This window comes from Paramisgurnus dabryanus, chromosome 9 (assembly GCF_030506205.2).
Source record: "Paramisgurnus dabryanus chromosome 9, PD_genome_1.1, whole genome shotgun sequence".
NCBI classification, from domain to species: domain Eukaryota; kingdom Metazoa; phylum Chordata; class Actinopteri; order Cypriniformes; family Cobitidae; genus Paramisgurnus; species Paramisgurnus dabryanus.
This window is the reverse complement of record NC_133345.1, coordinates 24,955,800-24,970,873: the sequence shown is the minus strand read 5'-3', so window position 1 is coordinate 24,970,873 and position 15,074 is coordinate 24,955,800. Positions and strand designations below refer to the sequence as shown.

Genomic DNA, 15,074 nt, shown 5'->3' with positions numbered 1-15,074 from the left:
TTAATATTGAAAATGAGTAGACTATTCCTTTAATGATATGCAAAATGTACAAACCCCAAAGTAAACGATGGCGCGAGTTATCGTCTCCAACATAAATCTCTTTTCCTGGACTAAAACAAACACACGGATTGTAGGCAACAGTTTACTTGATTGGATTGGTGATGTAGACAAGACTGACATTATCATAATTCCTCCCACATCAGACTCAAAGAATCTTTCAAACATGGTAAGGAGCTTCATGTTTCAGGCTGACGTCAGAGATATTATGGCCAATCAGGAACACAGAGCTTTTTAAATCAGTGAATTTCAGAAAGAAAGTGAAATCTTGAGTTACAAAAATGAATATAACAATAAATATGCAAAAAAAGAAAGAAAAGCAGTAAACTTTAAGTAAACCGCTTGTAATCTGTTCCCATATTTTTATTAACTCTTTAATTAATTGATCATTATGAGAAAACGCTTCCCTGCCAATGACAAGAATTTAATTGCTTTCCGCAATTTATACAACCCAGAAATAGCATCTGACGTGAAAGAGAAAGAACTCTGTGTATGTTTTAAAGATCGCTCTGCATCTGATCTCTATCAAAAGTCCTTCACAAAAATGGAATTATCTCAGCTTTTGCTCAAAATTGGGTGTTTTTGAAGAAACCTACCCATATTTGAGAGGTGATAAAAAGAGAACTAATAAAGGTAGGATGAAACGGGTTTTTTGTTTGAAAGCAGAGGGTCTTTTCTTTCATTTGATATATTGTTTGTTTATATATTTAAAGAACAACATTTTCTGGAAGGCATTAAACTTTTGTGAAAATTAGGAAAAATGCTGGCGCTGGCTGGCAACTTTTTTTTTAAAACACTGGCGGGGAAAGAGTTAAGTAGATATAGCATAATATTTTCATGGTGAGGGTTTAACTAATTTAAAGGAGACATGTACAAGACTTTTTTAAAATGTTAAATAAATCTTTGGTGTCCCCAGTGCACATATATGAAGTTTTAGATCAAAATACCATATAGAAAATTTATTATAACATGTTAAAATTGACACTTTGTAGGTGTGTGCAAAAATGTGCCGTTTTGGGTGTGTCATGCAGAAGAGCTGATGAAATGCAAACACTGATCACAATGATGGTGGTTTGTTGCAATTCAAACTCAATTGTGCTGTCAATTTTTTTCTCTCTCTTTCTCTCTGAACTAAATGACAGTGCCGTGGTTGGACAGTGCAGATTAAGGGGGGGTATTATTATAAGAAGATCTCTTTATGACATCATAAGGAGAGCCAAATTTCAATGACCTAATTTTTCATGTGCTTGCAGATAATGGTTTACCAAAACCAAGTTAGTGAGTTGATCTTTTTCACATTTTCTAGGTTCTGATAGAAGCACTGCAAATATAGCACTTAAACATGAAAAAAGGCAGATTTTCATGCCATGACCCCTTTAACATTTAAAGTCATTTTACATGATTTAATCAGGAAGATTCTATTTAAAAAATGAGCCTTAAAATGCAGCCTACTTATAGTAATAGTATGTGTGTAATATTGTTACCAAAATGTTTAAGTAGATAAAGTATCACATATTTTTTTTAAATTCATAACCTTTCTATTGCACAAAAAAACTTTTTCTGGGGCATTTTTGCAGACAGTAAAGGAGAGGACAAGAATGTGCAAGGTAAAGAGAAGGGGTACAGGACCAGCAAAGGACCTTGAGCCAGGAATCAAACTCGGGTCACTGAGTCCACATGTCGGAGCACTGACCAGACAATCGGCTCAAGCACACAAAAGATTATTTTTAGTAGAAAAGGTTGCACAGATATTTAAAAGGTAAGGGAGAAATGGTTCTTTAAGAACCTTTGACTAAAAGCATCGTGCAACACTCTACAAATGTCTGGGTTACTTTTAACCCATAATGGGTAAATACTGGACAGAACAATAAAAAATAAATGATGTTTAAAATAATAAAAAATGTTTGGTTGTTGTTATGCAACCATGTGTTATAAACAAACACATCATTGGGTCAATTTTAACCTAACAATGTGTTCTGTCCAAATTTACAAGACTTCAAAATAACCCACACATTTTAAGAATCAACTGTATGCAAAAGTTTAAACTGGGTCATTACTTTTACTGATACTCTTTTACCTTCACAAACATTTTGCATTAACCAAAGGTTGTTTAGAAAGACATCTACTTCAAAAAAAGCAGTCACTAATCACTATCTGGTAAAGAATGATGTTCCCCCTGTGGATACATACAACCAGATCATTTGCCTGAGATACATTTGGATGTGAAACACCAGGATAGATCGATATCAGCTTTTACAAGACCTTTCATTCAATACTGTGCTTACAAACCCTACGCATGCAGCCAAACCAAAGGACACCGCTACCCAACAATGGCATCTTCTGTGAAACGGGATGCGATGGGATCTTTGATGTGAATAATGCGGGCGCAAGCTGGGTCATTATCGCACTCCTGAATAATTCGCAGGAACCGTGACCTAGTGCGGCAAAACAGCAGCTTATTCAACAAAAGTCAGAAGTGTGCTGCTCAGCAGATTGTTACACGGGCCGTTGCTTTACCAAATTAATAATTCTATCTTCCTCTCGTCCCTTGGGAGAAACGCAAGCTTTTCTCAAGATCTCTCTATACAAGGAAGCCAACAAGCAAAGAGTCACACGTTCTGTGACGTTTCTCAGCAATGACCAACAGCCGCTGCTCTTGAGACAATGTCAACCCAATAAAGCCCACTCGTAGCTAGCTTAATTTGCACCCATCGATTTCCTATTTTCAATTATTAATTCTAATTAGGATGAAGTAGATGGTGCCAGGGGCCGCGGCAGAGGGTCGATGATAAAGGGACCCGGCAGATGTCCTGATCCACATGCATTGCATAGCATGACTCTACTCCGCTCTAGACTTTGATGGAGATAAACACAAATCATAAATGCAATAACACATGCTTTTAACCCAACAAACACCACTGTCTTAAATTATTGTGTATCCTGCTGGTGAAAAGCTAATTTGGTCTGGGTGAACCATGTTTAGCCCTAATTTGTTGACCTGGGAGTATGAAACTCTCTCACAAGGGGGCAGTATACCACACGGTTCAACTATAGGTCAATGTGTACTGTAGGGAAAGCTGCATTCACACCAGCTGCCTGCTTGCAAGATGGTGCGTCATGATATATGTTTAATTATGAAGTTGCTACATTGCGGTGGCGTTTAAAGCGACTCCCCCCACCCCGCATGGCCATCGGGCACTGAAAACATAACAGCTATGATGTATTACTAATAATCCACAATGCATCCATCAGACAACATGGCGGCCCATTGCTCTTGACGTACATCGTGTTTATACACAGAGCTTCAATCTGAAACCTTGTGGATAGTATTGGTGTCATGGAGAGCTATGCATCTAACTGTAACCTTAATATTACACCTTTTAATTATGGGTTAAGTTATAAAAGAAACAAGAAGCACAAGACATCAAGAGACGACATTCGGGATGATCGATAGCTGGTGTAATAGCGAATGGGAACTTATTTATTCATACACACGACTTGTTGTTTCATGGGAGTGCAGTAGATTGTTCTTTGCGCATGTGACCAGAAAACTGCTCATTATGAGTCCATTACAAGAACCACTTGACCATTATACAGAACAAATAAACACAGAAATGAAAACCCTGAATAGGGCAATTAAAAATCATGTGTGGACAGGGAGACTACGACAGAATAATGCGACATAACGAACTTTCCTGACCTACCATGCCAATGCATTATGAGTTTCGTGGCATGTGCACCTGCTGGAACCGCTAAGGGGGAAGGTTGGAAATTAGGTTACATTATACATCTTTCCTCAGTCTGTTGCTAGTCTACTGAGCATGAACTCATTCTGCAGGTGTTGGCAATGCACATTGTGTGAATGTGTATCTAATACAAGTGTGCAGAAATAGCAGGCTATTATTAATAAATGATATTTAACAAAACATCTTGGTGATTTTATTTGAAAAAATCACACAATGCTCAGGCGTGTTGGGAAGGAGGTGTTGTGGAAGACAGCAGTGTCATCTTCACAATGCGTACCTTTGGCAACACCAGCATTATCCCATTAACTGTAGTTAGGCTATTTACTAAACAACATCCAGTGTTTTGACAGCAAAAAAATACATGTCTAAATAAACAAAAAAAACTTGTCCTGCCTATGAGCATGCTGTGCAAATATACTGTATACCCACAGCTCATCCAAATGTTTAATTTAAAGGATTTGTGGTGGAAGTATCTCATTCAATCTACTGCTTGCTCCATCCCACGGCTGCTCCAAGATAAAACCGACTGGGCTGTAACTGATCCAAATCTTAGTACTATTGGGATGGGAAATGCTGGCTGTAGATCAGTGAAAATGAAAAATGGGAATTTGGAATTAAAATTACACATTAAAAAAAATAAAAAATTGAAACTGTTACAGCTTGTACTGTATATTATAGCTTCTATATTATTTATATAAATAATGCAGACATACTTATCAAATATTTATTCAAGTATATAAAAATATCTCTTCCCTGTCAGAAAAAATCATCCAAAAATGTTCCCAAGTTGTCACTGGAGCCGTACCCTTTAAAAGATGCTAATATGTAGGCTATTGTTTAGGTTGAGAAGTGTACACATTTGTAATAATACTGTACCTTTGAGGTACTAATTTGAACTTTTCAGGTGCAAAGGTGTACTTTTTGAAAGGACCATTTTTTAACCATTTATTCTGAAATTTTTTAAAATGCAGAATGGGACCCTGTAAGTGTCCATTTTTATAGGACCACATCAACTAAAAAAACACTTTTTCCCAAGAAACTTTCACACCACACGTACAAGCACAGATCAGTATAATTGGTTTTTAATGATCTGACATTATGCTAATGTTCATTGTGAGGAGATAAATCTTTGCGAGGGGTTTATGACTCTCGGCAGGTGGCCTTCTGCCCACCAGAGCTGTGGAGATTAAACATGGAGGACAGACTCATGGGAACGACGGTGATGACGCGCTCCATCATCAAGGGGTCAGAGTGCATCGCTTACAGCGTGGTATCAGATTGTGTGGGCAAGCAGATTATCGCTACAATGATCTGTTTACATCATCAACATTAAGCTGAAATTGAAACTGCTGAATTCGTAAACATTAAATATCATGTTTCGATTGAAAGCTGCAATCCATAAAATTTATGGTTGAAAATAAATAGCTTATAATAATGGTTTTTAATTTGAACTGTCGGGTCAGATTTAGTACATAAAGCAATTTTATATTTTAAACAGAGATGGCGATAGAGAGGCAAAGTAATGGATAAAAATTCATCATTTACTCACTCTCATGTTGGTACAAAGCTGTAAAAATGTCTTTGTTCTGATGAACACAAAGGAAGATATTTTTCTAATTGTGAGAAATGTCTATAACAAAACCGTTCCTGAGCCCCATTCACGTCTATAGAGTGGGGCTCATGATCGGTTTGGTTACAAACATTCTTTAAAATATCTTCCTTCGTGTTTATCAGAACAAAGAAATTTATACAGGTTTGTAACAACATGAGAGTAAGAAAATTATGACAGAATTTTCATTTTTGGGTGAACTGTCCCTTTAAATAAGGAATTTTAAATCATTAAAACATATGCGCTTTGAAAGTAAATACTAAGAGTTTGTGTTTTGAGCAATACTGGGCTCTTCAGAAATTGCACTCACTGCCTGTTTGCCACTTAAGCAAGAACCACATTAAAGCTTCATTAGCAGAGTGACTACGATGCTGAGAGTAGAGGTAAGGGAACAGGCTCAATGGCCGGAAGAAGCTTTGGACGAAGAGACAGATTCTGCAGCCAGACTCTAAGGGTCCTGTGAAGTGGCCAATACGTGTCAATCCGCACCATTCCTTCCCTTCCCCGTATACTCAGCAGTCGCATGAAAAACTCTCAGGAGAGCCCAAGCCTCTCCGGAAATGGTTGACTGGTTCACATCCGCAGAATTTTCCGGAATGAGCGGCGAGATCTCTGAATTCGGTTTTGTTCTTCTCGTCTTTGGAACCTCGCCGGGTCCATGAATTATTCCTGTGGCTTCTCAAAGTCAAAGTGAAGTTAAAGGTGCACATCAGTGACTCCATGAGAAATCAATTGCGAATCGCTTTCTCTAACTGACAGTCGAAAATAGACATGAAGAGAAATAGCCTGTTGTTGCTGGGGAGGTTTTCGTGCACGAGTTAATGGATTATTAGTCATGAACTCTTGTGTGGAAATAACATTTCTGAGAACTGAGAACAACTGGCATTACTGAGACTTCCAACCCAGAGCTGTTTGTTACTTAACTCGTGCCTGATAACGTTGCAGATGTATGACAAGACAAATGGGATGTAAAAGAGCAAATCTGATTCATTCATTCTATGCAGAAAAGGGCTGGCGTATTGATCGAGTTAGAAAAAAATCCTTTTTATTTCCCTGATGAACGAAACAAATGATCTTATCCAAATCAGCCGGCCTCAGAAATGCCAGTGTTTACTCTTGTAGATCAATGCAAGAGTAGATACTTAGAAATTAGCCTTGCAGAATGTAACTTGAGAGCTTTGGTTTGCTTCAAATGTCTTTATGCAATTGGTGACTGACCTTAGTTGCCTACATGAACTGTTACTCTTTACCTTTACAATAACTAGTCATTTTTATGTAATCTGCAATTATGCATACTTTTTATTCAATGTCAGTAAGAGATTGACACAGCTAACTATATTTTCTTTCAGCACAAGCAGTGACCTTGAAATCCAATAGTGTTTATTCAAAAAGAGTAAAATTGTACAAGCAACTAAATGTTCTGCAAAACTCTCCTTTGAACCTTATCATCAAGATGCCCTTTCTTAGACGTGCAGATCACAGACCCCATCCCTTTGCTCAGCCTACCGATGTGTACCGGTCTTTCTCTTCCCCCCTTCTCAGAGGCAAACATAAGAATTTAATTGAATTTCTGGGCTTTTAATGTCTGCATTAGGATAATCAAAGCAAGCCTGTCTAGAGTTGTTTATCGTGACCTTGAGAGCATCAGCAATGCCACATTCACAGAGATAGCCATTGTCCTGAGATTAAAAGAGTTGAAATAAAAACAGTATTTCATAGGACCGTAAGAACTGTAAAACTCAATCAATCAGAAATGAAGCAAATGTCATGATAAAGTCTTCATTTTACTGGTAATTCAAGATTTTAAAGGCAAAATATGCAATTTTCACCACTAGACATTGCAAAAAAAAAAGGGCATATATAGATATGATGATGCTGTGAAGGAGCGTGGATAGATGAAAGTTGCTGTGTTTACCTCCACACACTGTTAGATGTCGCTGTAGATTTAGCAGTACATTACTGTAAAAATCCACAGTACTATACTGTATGTATACATTACAGTACAGTACTGCAGTTCATAATGCATTCTGGGTAAATTTGTTTGAGCGGGAAAATTTTACAGTATATTTTGGTCTTGATGTAACCTTGCTGTAGCCATTGCTGTAATGTGCCAGGTGTACTTGCAATAATCAGAGAAAGTGCGCCAGAGTCAAATCACACAGACAGCACAACTCCTGGCTGCAGCTGAAGGAGGATAGTAGTTATATGGGACCACCATTCGTCAAACTTTTATGACCCCCTCCCCCACCCGCTGACAGGTCGTGTTTTATGACCCCTTGACAGATGGCGTTTTATGACCCCTTGACAGATGGTGTTTTATGACCCCATGACAGATGGTGTTTTGACAGGTTATATTTTATGACCCTTAACAGATGGTTTTATGACAGTTTGTGTTTTATGACTCCTTAACAGATGGTGTTTTGACAGTTTGTGTTTTTATGACTTGTTTGACAGGGGGCGGGACCATCAATCAAAATCTGTACAAGTTGTCAACTTTAGACAGAAAGTATTTAATGGTTTTATGGCCGGTCATTTAGAGTGATTGTTTTTCCTGAGTGTATTTTATGTCAAGCCTATGCTGATATGTTTAATGACGGCTCGTGTGTGACAGCTCGTGTTTCGACATTTGATGTCAGCTCTCACCCTTCCTCCCTCCTTCCTCACAAGACCTGCATTCTTTCACAGGGTTGCGTGTTGTAAAGCGATTAAAGATTTCAAAAACTCAATGTTGGTAAAACAATCCCCCATTACGGTGTCAAAAAGTAAATGTTTATTTTAGATTTAGACAAATCATGAACAATGCTACGATTAAAACTTTTGATTGTAACATCACAAGTTATTTAATTAAATATTCCGTATATGGGTATAGTTTAAGCAATGATCTGAGCCAATACTACAATCTTTAGACGATAGTCTAAACTAAATAAATTTTTAAACGGTTCAGGAATTCCGTGAATCTTTTCATAACCTGCACTATAGTTTCACGCGTATTAAAGATCCGGCGGTGCCTGACAAAGCGCCGGGTGAGTGTTCATATCTGCCATTTTAAAATAATGTTAATAAATGTAATTCTGTCCACTATGGCAAAATAGGATTTTATTTTAGATTTAGTGGAATCTTTAACCAAGTCTCTGATTAAGACATGTGTATACGTGCACAGATGGTGACAGAGAAACTTATATATGACGTTAATAATCTTTTAAATGTTTTTAAGACGTATTCACCCCATTTTGGGGTTTTATTTTTAATTAAAGGCTTCTTAAAACATGTGTGAATATGTGTATATTATACAAAGAGTCTTATATTGTCTGCTCTGACAAAAATAAAGTATTTTTTTAGGTTTAGGGGAATTGACTGCGTGTGTCTTATAAATACAACTTGATAATACGTTTGTTTTGTAAAGAGACTTCTTTAAAGTCACGCAAGAATAAAATATTTTAGTTGTAACTGGTTAAACTTAAAGCCGATATTTTCTATCGAATTAGTCTATTTTCTGTTCAGACACAAAGTTTTCTGATGCTGATATTATGTCAGTGTGTGTTTGTGTGGGGGTCGTGTGATGTAATCTTTGAAAGTTTATGACCGAACCTTTATTGGGGAGCGACAAGAGATCTCCCGGAATCAGTTTGGATCGAGCAGAGCTGTTATACTCAAGTCTATTGGTATGTATGTGTTTCGCTATGTTCGTTCCAGTATTTTGTATGATTTATTTAAAAACTAAAAATTCGATCTCTGGTATTGCAGCGAAATTGTCTAAACTGGTATTAACTATTCCTGGTAAATCGCGGAGAAGAGTGGCCTGAACAAAAAAGTCAGACCGAGACTAGAACCTCCCGCAGCGTAACACGGAAATCTTGGAACAAAAGAGACGCCGACTGGCTCGTGTTGTCCGGTGTGTTTTTATTTAATCCTGTTACAATAGATTTAAACAAACTGGTTTGGTTTAATATTTTCTAATAACATGTGTTATCTGTTTTAAAGGTTTGGATATCAGAGGCAAAGCGAACGTTGTGTGTACTATTGCAAAATATATAGCGGATCTCCACGGTACGTTTATCTTGCATAAGAAAATTGTTTTATTTAGATATTTGTCCTAATAACTTGTTTTTATCTGTTTACAGGTTAGGATACAGACCACAACACTTTGGACGTATCTTTAAAAAAGATTAAAATCAGAGACTTTTTGGATTTGTCTGGGGACATTTTAAACATTTTGTGGCAAATTGGATTTAAAACATTTCGGATACTGGATACCTAGTTTGATTTGTCCACAGAGCTTGTTTAAGACGTTTTCACCGCATTTTAGGGTTTATTTTTAATTAAAGGCTTCTTAAAACATGTGTGAAAATGTGTATATTATACAATGAGTCTTATATTGTCTGCTCTGACATAAATAAATTTTTATATTAGATTTTAGATCAATTGACTGTGTGTGTTTTATGTCAAACGTATGCTGTTATGTTTAATGACGGATCGTGTGACAGCTTGTGTTTAGGCATTTGATGTCAGATATCACCCTTCCTCCCTCCTTTCGCACAAGACCTGCATTCTTTCACAGGGGTGCATGTTGTAAAGCGATTAAAGATTTCTAAAACTCAATGTTGGTAAAACAATCCCCCATTACGGTGTCAAAAAAGTAAAATGTTTATTTTAGATTTAGACAAATCATGAACAATGCTACGATTAAAACATTTGTTTGTAACATCACAAGTTATTTAATGAAATATTCCGTATACGTGTATAGTTTAAGCAATGATCTGAGCCATAACCTTCGGAGCCGGCAATACTATAATCTTTAGACGAAAGTCTAAACTAAATAAAATTTTAAACGATTCATGAGTTCCGTGAATCTTTTCATGACCTGCTCTATAGATTCACACGTATTAAAGATCCGACGGTGCCTGACAAAGCGCCGGGTGAGTGTTCATATATGCCGTGTTAAAATAACCTTAATAAATGTAATTCTGTCCACTATGACAAAATAGGATTTTATTTTAGATTTAGGGGAGTCTTTAACCAAGTCTCTGACTAAGACATGTGTATACGTGCACAGATGGTGACAGAGATACTTATATATGACGTTAATAAACTTTTAAATGTTTTTAAGACGTATTCATCCCATTTTGGGGTTTTATTTTTAATTAAAGGCTTCTTAAAACATGTGTTAATATGTGTATATTATACAAAGAGTCTTATAGTGTCTGCTCTGACAAAAATAAATTATTATTTTAGATTTTAGGACAAATGACTGCGTCTATCTTATAAATACAACTTGATATATACGTTTGTTTTGTCAATAGACTTCTTTAAAGTCACGCAAGAATAAAATATTTTAGTTGTAACTGGTTAAACTTAAATGTACTATTATCTATTTAACTATAAGATATATTTTCTGATCAGATATTTTTATGTTTCTGATGCTGGTCTTATAACAGTGTGTGGGAGATGATGGCTGTTCACAGCAGGTGGCGGGTTGTAAACTAGGGTCTTTTTAAAACTGTAGTGGTAAAAAATGTAATAGCACATTGACAAAAATAAAGCATTTGGTTGTAACAAATTATTTAATGAAATATTCAGTATGTGTATAGCGATGAACGGTGTCAAAATCACCGGGGGCCCAACAATACTATAGTCTTTAGACTAAAGGGTATTTATTTTAATATAAATAAAATCTTAATCTTTTCGTGCACAATATTCTGATCACGCCATTAGATTGTGTACCAGCGTTTACAATAGAGAACATACGCGGATGAGTGTTCATATACACCGTTAAGAAACTTTTTTTAAACGATTAAAGACATTTTCAAATCATCTTATGGGGTTTGTTTTAAATTAATGACATCTTAAAACCAACAGGGAATATGTGTTTATTACACAATAAAATGTAATTCTGGCCGCTCTGACAAAATAAGGGTTTAATTTTAGATTTAGTGAATTCTTTAATCAAGGCTCTGATTAAAACACATGAATGCGCGAACCACAGTTGCCAGAGAACGTACGCTGAGGCGCTCTTATGGTGTTAAGAACCTTTTTATTGTTTAAGACATTTTGACCCCATTTCCTGGTTTTGTGTCCGCTGCGGATCCCAACCTCTATGTGTTTATTATACAACAAATGCAATTCTGTCAGCATTTCTAATTTAGAACGCCTTTGATTTAAACATGAGGGTTTTAAAATGAAACGGCCATGTGACTTTTATGACAAAAGCTATTCGATCTTAATTTTTTTGTTTTAACATCCAAAAGTTTTATACACAGTCCATAATTAAACAACTAGGTGTGTATGAGTAAGATTATATCTAATGTCACACGAGCAGCACCAAATCGCGCATGTGTCTGTGTGTGTGTGTGCATCCAGGCTGTTTATGTGTGGGCGTGTTTATGAGACTGTGTCTTTGCAAGGTGTGTGTGTGTGTGTGTGTGTGTGTGTGTGTGTGTGTGTGTGTGTGTGTGTGTGTGTGTTTGCATGGGGGTCTATGATGTCTCTGTTTGTTACTAAAGTTTTGATATTAAGTCTGTGTCCTCATTGACAATAAGTAAGGGTTTTTAGATGTAGGCTTTATTACACAGATAATGATTAAATCATGTTATGCATTATTTGCGATTTAAAGAAACTTAAAAGGTTTAAGACATTTTATCTCACATTGTGGTGTTGTTTTTTAATTAATGTAACCTTAAAACCCTCTGTTATCCATTTAGGGAACAATAAAATGTTAGCAAATATTATTTATCAAAGTTGACGATGTTATAAGCCAGGATGTCACTAACGTGACAACAAACATTTATTTAAAGACAAAACATTTTAACAAAATTGCCATGGCTTACAGAGACACACTAGACTTAATAATAAAAATAAAAATATACTATTCGAACATCCTAACATGGTATTAGGTTAGATTAGGTTTTAAGGTCAATCAGCGTCTTTAGCTTTACAACTTACAGCACAAAACCCCCAATGACAGGATTTTTATGAAGTGGAGCAGACCCTTGGTATGCCTGTGGGGTTAGGTACAACTAAGGTCAACATCTATCAGTGCATAATAAGCAAACATGAAATTATATTTTAACTATGGTTTGTTAATGATGTTGCTAGGTTCGCGTATTTTTTCTGAAACAAACTTTTCTTTTCAAACTTAGTTAGGATACACACGTTTGTCGCCTCAAACACCTGATCAAAGTTTTTCTTCGCTAGCGACAACTAATGTCTGAGATTTTGTAAATTCATCAGATGTTTCTTACTTGTGTATTTTCTTAAACAAACTTTTTCTTTTCAATCTTAGACAGTCTTCATACGTTTGTCTTTCGATAAGTTGTTCATAGTTTTTCTTCGCTAGTGACAACTCATGTATGAGATTTGTAAATTTCATCATATGTTCTTACATGTGTATTTTCTGAAACAAATTTATGCTTTTCAAACACAGGTAGTCATCATACTTTTGTCTCTACATACATTTGTTCAAAGTTTCTTGTAGCTAGTGTCAACTGATGTCTGAGATTTTGTAAATTCAACAGATGGTCTTACGTGTGTATTTCTTAAACAAACATGTTGCTGTTCAAACTTAGGCAGTGTTCATACGTTTGTCTTTTCATAAGTTGTTCATAGTTTTTATTTGTTAGCGTCAACTAATGACAGAGATTTTGTAAACTCATCAGATTCAAACAAAACTCATTCATTTCTGTAGTTTATGTAACACCTTGTCAAACTCTTAAAGGTAGTACTATCTGTTTAAAACAACAATGCAAAGTATTTTAGATTTACTTGATAAATCTTTTACATCAAAACAAACTAGGATAGCAATATGTTTGAATCTGTAACAGGTGATACCACCAATAGCGTGTTGTACATAACAAAGTCTGTAAAATAATAAAGATTGATTAGGTTTTTATTTAGTAAACCTTTTAACACAAAGTGTAGAGTCTTTTGTATGTAACAACAAAGATGCGATGAAACAACGCAAAACAAGAGAGGATGCGTTTGTTAAAACACATATAAATTAAGATGCATACATCTACAAATGGGGCAATGTCTTTAATCTATTGGCCCCGAATTTAGAGGCTATACGGCCAAACTATTTCAAACATTGCCCCATTTGTAGATGTATGCATCTTAATTTATATGTGTTTTAACAAACGCATCCTCTCTTGTTTTGCGTTGTTTCATCGCATCTTTGTTGTTACATACAAAAGACTCTACACTTTGTGTTAAAAGGTTTACTAAATAAAAACCTAATCAATCTTTATTATTTTACAGACTTTGTTATGTACAACACGCTATTGGTGGTATCACCTGTTACAGATTCAAACATATTGCTATCCTAGTTTGTTTTGATGTAAAAGATTTATCAAGTAAATCTAAAATACTTTGCATTGTTGTTTTAAACAGATAGTACTACCTTTAAGAGTTTGACAAGGTGTTACATAAACTACAGAAATGAATGAGTTTTGTTTGAATCTGATGAGTTTACAAAATCTCTGTCATTAGTTGACGCTAACAAATAAAAACTATGAACAACTTATGAAAAGACAAACGTATGAACACTGCCTAAGTTTGAACAGCAACATGTTTGTTTAAGAAATACACACGTAAGACCATCTGTTGAATTTACAAAATCTCAGACATCAGTTGACACTAGCTACAAGAAACTTTGAACAAATGTATGTAGAGACAAAAGTATGATGACTACCTGTGTTTGAAAAGCATAAATTTGTTTCAGAAAATACACATGTAAGAACATATGATGAAATTTACAAATCTCATACATGAGTTGTCACTAGCGAAGAAAAACTATGAATAACTTATCGAAAGACAAACGTATGAAGACTGTCTAAGATTGAAAAGAAAAAGTTTGTTTAAGAAAATACACAAGTAAGAAACATCTGATGAATTTACAAAATCTCAGACATTAGTTGTCGCTAGCGAAGAAAAACTTTGATCAGGTGTTTGAGGCGACAAACGTGTGTATCCTAACTAAGTTTGAAAAGAAAAGTTTGTTTCAGAAAAAATACGCGAACCTAGCAACATCATTAACAAACCATAGTTAAAATATAATTTCATGTTTGCTTATTATGCACTGATAGATGTTGACCTTAGTTGTACCTAACCCCACAGGCATACCAAGGGTCTGCTCCACTTCATAAAAATCCTGTCATTGGGGGTTTTGTGCTGTAAGTTGTAAAGCTAAAGACGCTGATTGACCTTAAAACCTAATCTAACCTAATACCATGTTAGGATGTTCGAATAGTATATTTTTATTTTTATTATTAAGTCTAGTGTGTCTCTGTAAGCCATGGCAATTTTGTTAAAATGTTTTGTCTTTAAATAAATGTTTGTTGTCACGTTAGTGACATCCTGGCTTATAACATCGTCAACTTTGATAAATAATATTTGCTAACATTTTATTGTTCCCTAAATGGATAACAGAGGGTTTTAAGGTTACATTAATTAAAAAACAACACCACAATGTGAGATAAAATGTCTTAAACCTTTTAAGTTTCTTTAAATCGCAAATAATGCATAACATGATTTAATCATTATCTGTGTAATAAAGCCTACATCTAAAAACCCTTACTTATTGTCAATGAGGACACAGACTTAATATCAAAACTTTAGTAACAAACAGAGACATCATAGACCCCCATGCAAACACACACACACACACACAC

At 35.5% G+C, this 15,074-nt stretch overlaps 1 protein-coding gene and 1 long non-coding RNA gene across 4 annotated transcripts in view; one reads left to right on the top strand and one right to left on the bottom strand.

The window, feature by feature from the left end:
• megf11 (multiple EGF-like-domains 11) overlaps nt 1-15,074 on the bottom strand; it is a 170,010-nt gene that overhangs the window by 76,445 nt on the left and 78,491 nt on the right. The gene's annotated exons all lie outside the window — the stretch shown is intronic.
• LOC135773596 (uncharacterized) lies at nt 8,090-9,828 on the top strand. 2 transcript variants are annotated; one of them, XR_010543555.2, is made up of 4 exons: nt 8,090-9,074; nt 9,157-9,304; nt 9,394-9,459; nt 9,534-9,828. It is a non-coding gene; the product is annotated as an uncharacterized lncRNA (long non-coding RNA). The 2 variants fall into 2 exon arrangements; XR_010543554.2 differs by lacking the exon at nt 8,090-9,074 and having other exon boundaries at nt 9,091-9,304.